This window comes from Octopus bimaculoides, chromosome 19 (genome assembly GCF_046866305.1).
Source record: "Octopus bimaculoides isolate indiv1 chromosome 19, ASM4686630v1, whole genome shotgun sequence".
NCBI classification, from domain to species: domain Eukaryota; kingdom Metazoa; phylum Mollusca; class Cephalopoda; order Octopoda; family Octopodidae; genus Octopus; species Octopus bimaculoides.
The window spans coordinates 10,228,100-10,238,099 of NC_142946.1; the positions used below are offsets into that span (position 1 = coordinate 10,228,100).

The 10,000-nt window shown below is 33.9% G+C and overlaps 1 protein-coding gene and 1 long non-coding RNA gene across 9 annotated transcripts in view; both read left to right on the top strand.

Annotated features, from left to right (window-relative positions):
- The window catches only part of LOC149131760 (uncharacterized), a 1,392,655-nt gene that overhangs the window by 1,253,717 nt on the left and 128,938 nt on the right, over positions 1-10,000 (top strand). The gene's annotated exons all lie outside the window — the stretch shown is intronic.
- The window catches only part of LOC149131762 (uncharacterized), a 15,597-nt gene continuing 14,011 nt past the window's right edge, over positions 8,415-10,000 (top strand). Inside the window, exon 1 of the long non-coding RNA XR_016245142.1 lies at positions 8,415-8,467. This is a non-coding gene — a long non-coding RNA (uncharacterized LOC149131762). The remainder of the gene's footprint in view (positions 8,468-10,000) is intronic.

Consider the following 10,000-nt stretch of genomic DNA (forward strand, 5'->3'; position numbering starts at 1 on the left):
GGAGGTTTGATAACAAGGTTAAATACGTTTCCATGATAAACTTATTCAGCAATTTTTCTGTTGATGTGATTGGTTTCTTCGCCTTGTGTTAATTTCGAAATGGGTTCCGTAATGCGAGGTATGGAAATAAACTGTATAGCCACTAAGTCAATGTATTCTTTCATGTGTGTTTATGCATGTCTATGTATGCATATACGTACCTGCACACACAGGCATACATGCACACACATATATATAAGCAGAGAGAGACAGTAATGTCTAACTAATAGGGTGGGTGTTTGATAGGTTGGCACCCTGGCTGAGTAGCTGACTGGTTCTTTCGTTCTCTCGCTGGATAGCCAGCTGGTTAAATGGCTGAATAGATAAAACTGATAGTTTATTTCAATGATTAAGTGATTCATTGATTAGGTAATCGAATGAGTGATTGATTTCTTTTTTTTTTTTTTCCTCTGTGTACTCAGACATTCGCTGCCCGGTTTCATATGAAGAGGCGAGACTCATCGTGAACCTTTAAACAGAACAATTCCTGACTGAACACTGACTGCTTTCTGTTCTGTTCTGCACTTTGTCGTTTCGGTTTATTTCATTCTCCTCTTCTTTTCTCAGGGAAAGGGCGACGTTGCAACCCTCAACTCACTCACCCATCACTCTCATCCATAAATCTAGTCCTTTGTACCCAATTAAGAAATTACCATTTCAATACAAGGATGAATAATTATAACTAACGCAATATATTCCGTGTTATACATTCATTTGGATTATTATTGCTATTATTATTATTATTATTATTATTATTATTATTATTATTATTATTTTATTTTATTTTTCATATTTCTCTTCGTTCATTTTCTTTTTCTTTCATCAACTCGAAGAGCAAATATTTAGAGAAACTCGGTAGCCATATTGTGTCAGCACATTTCAATATATTATTGGATATTTTTGTTGTCTTGTTATTTTTTCCTGTATCTATTTATTATATATTTCTAATATCCGGTCTATCATTGTGCGTGTCATACACATAACAAATGAGACAAATACAAAATATCTTTTTCTTCTTCTTTCATTTACATTTTATTTATTCTGATTTATTTGTTATTATTAACGGCAATTGATGGCAGAATCGGTAAAGCTGAGAACAAAAGATCCAGCTATATTAATTCACCATTATATACGACGTGAGTTCAAGTCTTACGGTAGCTGAGATTTCATTTTTGTTATAACTTAACGGTGAAAGCGACATATTCAATCACGTAACGAGTTCAAAGCTAATCGAGATTGACATTTGCCATTTATTATAATTTAACAACGAAAGTGACGTATTCAGTCATTTCTGTGTCTAAATACTCGCCTAACATTCGCTAATATTGTAATTTTACAAGAAGCTGGCAGAATCGTTAGCACGCCGGGTGAAATGCTTAGCGTTATTTCGTCTCTCTCTATGTTTTGATTTCAAATTCCGCCGAGGTCGACTGTGCCTTTCATCTTTTCGAGGTCGATAAATTAAGTACCAAATGCGTACTGGGAGTCGATCTAATGGACTGGGCCCGCTCCCCAAATAAATTTCGGGCCTTGTTACTAGAATAGAAAAGAATATAATTTTACAATAAGAACGAAGAAAGGCGTCAGATATAAAGCTCTGCTATATTTTATTCCCATCTTTCAGGCGGCGAGCTGACAGAGTAGTTTTGAGTCTGGGCAAAATCCATATTGATATTTCATCTGTCTTCACGTTCTGAGTTCAAATTCCGCTGATGTCGACTTCGCATATATTACTTTTGTGGACGATAAAATAAGTACCTGTGGAATTTGAGTACTGGTGTGAATGAACTCAACTTAGCCCCTCTTCCGAAATTGAAGGCCTTGTACCGAAATTTGAAATCAGCAATTAACTATTTTATCGTTGCCCACGCATTTCCCACAAACTATCGGCACATTTGAGCATCAACCAGAGCAATTTCTTCAGAGCTAAAAGAGAGGTTGTCCTGCATAGGTCATGTGTACTATCTCATCCTTCTGAAACTAATTTATAAAATTTTATATACGTGTATATATATATTTATGTGGGTGTAGGTATGTATATATGGTGGAAACTTATTTCGATATAATTTTTTTTTATCACTTCAATTGATAATATCATTGAGAAATGTATAAACATGAACAGTGACGAGTCTCATTTTTCATCTTCCATAAATTATTGTCTTCTTCGAAAACAGGAAATCAATATAACATTAAATTATTTAAATTAGATTTTTAGGAAGAGCTATCTAGGACGACTTAACGTAAAATAGATCGAAATATGGGAAACAGAATTGATTGTTTCTATCAAATAATAATAATAATAATAATAATAATAATAATAATAATAATAATAATAATAATAATAATAATGATTATAGTTATAGTAATAATAATACGAATTTTTTGTTATTATGGTTTCTGTTTTTTTTTGTTTTTTTTTACAAATTTGCTACTATACTGCGAATATTCAATGTAAATTAAATTGATTAGATTTCAGTTTTCCCCAAAAATACTATATGATATCCCTCACGTATTGTTTGTACTCAGGCTTAAATAGTTGACATTTTTGTTTTTCTTTTTTACTCACTTATATCAGTTGTTTTCAATCGGGGTTCATACGGTCCCTGGGGGTTAATAAAATAATTGGGGTGGGGGTAAAAAAGTAAATTGGGTATACATTATAGTATTTAAGGGCCTTTGTAAAAAATCTTGCTTTAGATGTATATATTGGTACGGTATCTAATGTTTTACGTAGTTCAACCTAGACAAGTTGATTTGTGAAAAACGAAATAGGAATTTTGAAAGAAGGTTCTATAAAGCTAGTTTTTAAGCATCGAATGACTATAGGGAGAGGGGGGATCCATAATAAAATAGTAATCAAAGGGGTCCATAGGTATAAGATAGTTCATAACTCCTGCTCTACATTGTATTAGCAATTACGATTGGAAACCTTTTTAAACGGTACATTCAAATGAAGATTTTAATAATTATTTCTATTCTAGGCACTAGGCCTTGAAAATTTTAGAGAAGGGGGCTAGTCGATTATACCAACCCTAGTGCGTAACCGGTACTTATTTCATCGACCCCGAAAGGATGAAAGGCAAAGTCAACCTCGGCGAAATTTGAACTCAGAACGTAGCGGCAGACGAAATACTGCTCAGCACTCCTCCCGGCGTGCTAACGATTCTGCCAGCTCGCCGCTTTATTGAAATCTTTTATAATAATTAATGAAATATTTAAGGCATTCATAAAAGAGAAATCAAAGAATATCCAAAATTCCTGCCGACAGTCCTTATTCTACAATCTCTTCTTGACTGACAGGTTGGCGCCAAACTCATCTTAAATTTCTTATTTTTTTGTAATTTGAGTAGAGATTTCACTTGATGATAATGTGTTGATTAATCAACGAGTCCTTGCTCCCCTGTTTTATATGACTGCCTGATGAGTTGAGAGTAATATAACGAATTACTCAATCTAATTAAGTGTATTATGTTTATGTCAAAATAAAATCTAATGTAACAATTGTAGCTGTGTCTATTATTACTACATATGTGTGTGCGCGTGCGTATTTATGTACACGAACGCATGCATACATATGTGTGTATGTATTTATGGGGGGTTGCGTGTGTGTGTGTGTGTGTGTGTTGTGGAGTGTACTGTAACGTGTGACACTGAACGATGACGAATGACCATACGGAAGACAGAAAAAAGAAAACGATGAAATGTTGACACGCTCACCCTTCATCAGTTTGGGACCACACACACACACACACACACACACACACACACACACACACACACACACACACACACACACGATGGTCTTGCATGCTATGTCCTCGAAACAAATTCGCTCTCAGACATTGATTATTATTGTTGTACAGCATTTGCTGGAGCCGCTGTGCGGTGAAACTTAATCGGAAACCACGTGGATGTGAAGTGAACATTTTAATCACGCTGCTAAACCTGCGTCTATATAAACTGGCAATGCGTAGTCTGGGATTCGAACCTGGTGTCTCATGCACTCAAAGAGATGTTTCTCGCTCCAAAAACAACGATCTAAAAGCATGATGGAAAAATCGTAAGATCGACAGGAAAATTGCAGTATTTGATCTGATACTTTCCGTTCTGAGTTCAAATCCTGCGAAGGCCAACTTGATTTTCATGTTTCCTGGGTGGATAAAATGAAATACCAGGCACGTATTCGCGACAACGGCATCGACCAACCCTCCTCCCAAAATTACTCACTTCGCACCGAAATCAGAAACCATTGTGTTCCTCTGTCCTTAAACGGTCATTGCCCCTCACTTCTCCTCCGCCTGCGCCTCCTTCCTCCTCATTCTTTACAGTCTAGCTCTCTGCTTTAGAACAATATCTCTCTCATCATCACAGCCATCTGTTTTGGTTTTCGTTGCCCTTTTTTTATGTATTTCATCTTTATTTAAGTTCTTTCTTTCATATATATATATATATATATATATATAATATATATATATATATACAGATGTGTGTGTGTGTGTGTGTGTGTATTGTTCCTTCGTTATTCATACCTCCCACCGCCCCAAAAATTCCTCATCGTGATTTCGGTAGTAAGTTCGGCGTATGACAGTATAATTCCTTAATCACTTCGCTGCTAAGTCTGCGGTCGAAGAGAAGTCATGGATGAACTAAAAACTACAAAAAAACAAATCACAAAAAAAAACCCCACAAAAAACCCATAAAATAAAAACAAAAAAAACAACGATAAAATCAAAAGAAACTAACAAACAAACACACTCAGACACACACACACAACAGCACTCTTGTTTTCTTGTGGGGGTTGCGCGGACGTGTGTATGTGCGTGTGCGTAGTTTGTGTGTGTCTCTGTACGTGTGTGGATTACATCGCGGTTTTATTAGACTCCCATCACCCCCTCTTAAATAGATTTTGATGAGGCTGTCACAGCGGTTTACAGGATTACACTTCATTAATTTTCACAATTTATTGTTGTTGTTGTTGCTGGTGTATTTGATGTTGTTATTTGTTTTAGCGTTGAAGTTGCTCTTTATCTTTATCATGTTGTTATTTGTATTCATGGTGTTGTTGTTGTTATTATAGTTTAACCCAGCCCACACCAGTTTTCAAAACCTTGGGTCAACTCTGACTGAGCAGAGCAGAAATGATGAAAATCATTACAGCCGTGCCCATCCCATCGAGTTTATAATATATATTTTTTTCCTTTACTCTTTTACTTGTTTCAGTCATTTGACTGCGGCCATGCTGGAGCACCGCCTTTTCAGTCGAGCAAATCGACCCCAGGACTTATTCTTTGGAAGCCTAGTACTTATTCTATCGGTCCCTTTTGCCGAACCGCTAGGTTACGGGGACGTAAACACACCACCATCGGTTGTCAAACGATGCTGGGGGGACAAACACACACACACACACACACACACACCCACACACCCACACACACACACACATATATATATATATATATATATATATATATATATATATATATATATATATATACATATATACGACGTGTCTGTTCTAGTTTGTGTAACACCCAACCCACTACTTGACAGACTTAGCAATTCGGCAAAAGAGATGGATTCGTTCAGCTGAAACCTTCAAAGTGGTGCCCCGGTATGGCTGAAGTCTAATGCCTGAAAAAGGCAAAAGCTAATGCGTAGAATCTTCTCTCACACGGCGTTATCCGATTGTATCCTATGATATCAGATTAAGAAGCTAGACTGTGATATAGCGGAAATCTGGCTACTATTTTCAGCAGACCAAACGGCTAGCGACTATTTAGAGGTTCCCGCGCATGCACGTCGGTGTTATTGCTGATGCAAATGTTTAAAAAATAAATTAGAAATCCTTTATCGCACAGCCGCGAAATTTATAGCCTCTTGCATGTCCTACAGTGGATTAAGGGAAATATTATAGGATTATGTCGTCTTTATAGATCACCGTTAAACTCCTTTAATACTGTTTCATGCTTCATCATATAAACGTTTGCATAAACAGCATGATCCTAATGCAAATCAACACCACAGAATCATATCCACACACATACACACACTGAAGCACACGCACAAGCTGACGCACGCACTTAAACACGAATACAGGCCTACAGAGAGAGAGAGAGAGAGAGAGAGAGAGAGAGAGAGAGAGAGAGAGAGAGAGAGAGAGAGAGAGAGAGAGGGAGAGTGGGAGAGAACGATACAGATAGATAGTCAGATAGCTAGACCGACGGATAGATGAATATACTCGTATGCCCACACACATACACATATATATAGTGAGAGAGATAGTAAGAAAGAGAAAGACCGACAGACAGGTGAGTTGACTGATTGAGAGACAAATAGAATTATATATATATATATATATATATATATATATATATATATATATATATATATATATATATATATATATATATATATATAGGGAGAATTCAAGAAAAAATCAACAGACGAAGACAGGTGGTTTAGACAACAAATGGATGTATTAGTATAACGTTCGGAAATAGAGAAAGTCTCTAACGTTTCGAGCCTACGCTCTTCAACTGAAAGGAACACAGAAAGAAACAAGGAGAGAAAAAAATGTGTGTGTATATATATATATATATATATATATATATATATATATATAATAAATATAATATATATATATAATAAATATAATAAAGTAAAGTTGTGGAATACCGTACGAGTGGAAATATATATGAAAGAAGGTTTGAAAATGCACTTATTTTAAAGATATTTATTTACTTAACCGGTTTCACTTTTTTAGAAAAAGATTATCAAAAGTCTTTGAGAATAATAAAAAATGTTAACAAACAGTTTGAGTATTAAAATGCATATATACATTCTTTGATGATAATAAGAGGAATATATTTAAAGTATAAAGCTTTGTATGAACTTTGTAGTGTTACATACTGATTATCACACATTCTCTGATAATAAGATGAAAATGTTTAAAACAGTGTAAGTATGAAAATACATATATATGGAAAAATACATATATATGTATGTATGTATATAAACTGTTGTGTCTGGCGAGTTATTCTCTTTTAATTCCTTATAATTTAACACACTCACTTATCAGCTGAGCGTATATGTTTGTTATAGCAAAACACTTGATAGTTTATTTCTATTTTCTGATATTACTCTTTACTCTTTTACTCTTTTACTTGTTTCAGTCATTTAAATGCGGCCATGCTGGAGCACCGCCTTTAGTGGAGGAAATCGACCCTAGGACTTATTCTGTAGAAGCCTAGTACTTATTCTATCGGTGTCTTTTTCCGAACCGCTAGGTTACGGGGACCTAAACACACCAGCATCGGTTGTCAAGCGATCTTGGGGGGGGGGGGGACAAGCACAGACACACAAACGCATACACACATACATATACATATATACGACGGGATTCTTTCAGTTTCCGTCTACCAAATCCACTCTCAAGGCTTTGGTCGGCCCGAGGTTATAGTAGAAGACACTTGCCGAAGGTGCCACGCAGTGGGGCTGAAACCGGAACCATGTGGTTAGTAAGCAAGCTACTTACCACACAGCCACACATACATCTTATAACACAATGTGATTTTAATACAGACATGACTGCTACAACTAGCAGAGCGAATGACTAGGAAGATGCAGGAATCTACATTACCTAGTTCCATGCGTTTTGCTTTATTATTATTATTTTTTTTTTTTAATCCCCAGCTGGTTTTCTTTCTGGCGGCATCAAGTGTTGCTTGATAAAAGAATATAGAAATAACTGGCACAACTACACCAATATACTGTAAACAAAGAAAGTACATGATCAATAAATAAATACATAAATAAATAAATATATAAATCCCGATGGAATGTAAACACTGCAAAAACTTAAGCTAAGAACGACACCCAAATACTCATTATTTCATTTGTTTGCTCACGGTTGTCTTATCTATAATAAGGTATGTGATGTGCGGGTATATATATATATATATATATATATATATATATATATATATATATATATATATAATATATATATATATATATATATATATATATGCATATATATATATGTGTGTACACACACACGGACACACACACATACACACATACACACACATATATATATAAGTATATATATGTATATATATATATATATATATGTGTACACACACACGCACACACACAGAGACACACATACACACACGCACATATATATTTATATGCATAGGCAAACGCATGCGCGCGCACGCACGCACAGAGAGACGTACATAATATTTTTGAATCTACATTTCTTTTCCTCCATATATTTCCACCAACACCCCTCTCCCTCCTCATCGCCAACCACATCAACGTCATCACAATCATCATCACAATCATAATCATTATTACTTAACGCTGCACTGCGCATGTATTGTACCGGGCTGTGCATGAGTATATTTATGAAGTTCTAACAAGAGTAAGTCTCTGTGTATGTAAATATATGCGTTAAAATGTTTCTGTTTGCTCATTTGATTACTCACCTTTCGCTCTCGCTAAGCAAACTTTCTTTATTCAAACATTCTTACATATATAGCATTCCTGAATTGGTTTATTTACAAATGTTATGTTTACACATATACTTAAATACATAAAAATATATACGTATACATATATATGTATATGTATATATATATATATATATATATATATATATATATATATATATATATATATGCATATATATATATATATATATATATATATATATATACATATATATATATATATATATATATATATATATATATATAAATATATATGTATATGTATATATATATATCAATACATATATATATATATATATATATATATATATATATATATATATATATATATATATATATATATATGTATATATATCTATACATATATATCGACGTATATATATATATATATATATATATATATATATATATATATATATATATATATATATATATATATATATATATATATAATATATATATATGTATATATATATATATATATATATATATATATATATATATATATATATATATATATATATATATATATATATCAATATATATATATATACATACATATATATGCATATATATCTATATCTATAATTATAACTATATATATATATATTTATTTATTTATTTATATAGAGAGTGGTGAGGCAAACGGGAAAAATTGAACTCGTCATGAGAATATATATTTTTTGTATCCGTGACACTAAATGTGAGGTGCGTGTTTATGTGTGTATGTGTGTGTCAGTGTTTGAGTGTGTGCATAAATATATACGCAAATATGTGGTAAGAAGCTTGCTTCCCAACGACATCGTTCCACGTTGAGTCCTACTCTGTCTTACTTTGGGCAAGTGTCTTCTACTAACAAGTGTCTTCTACACCCTCGCGCCGACCAAATCATTCCGGGTGAATTTGGTAGATGGAAACTGATTCCAGTGTATGCGTGTCTTTGTGTCTGTGTTTGTTTCCTCATCCTCACAGTTGGCGATGTTGGTGTGTTTAAGTATCCGTAGCTTAGCGGTTCGGCAAAAATTGACCGCTTGAATAAAAGAACTAGGCTTACAATCAATAAGTTCTGGGGGCGATTTCCTCGACTAACTTACTTCAAGGCGTTGCTCCAGCATATAACACACACACACACACACACACTATCACGAGATAGAATTTGTGCATATGCCTAAAGATTTAGATATATATAAATCCACTTACAAGCGCGCTCACAAACCTACGCACAGATACACATACAATTTATCAGGTCATCCAATAAGTTCTGTCCGAATTTTGAATAAAGAAAACAAGTGATCAATGTTATATTTAATTGAAATTTAATCATCAATGTACTTTCCCTGATTATCTATGACTTCCTTCTATCTATTTACAAGTTTTTTTTAATCCCATCAATGTAAAACTCTTTTAGTTTCAAAGCGAAAGACTCTGAAATGTCAGTTTCGACC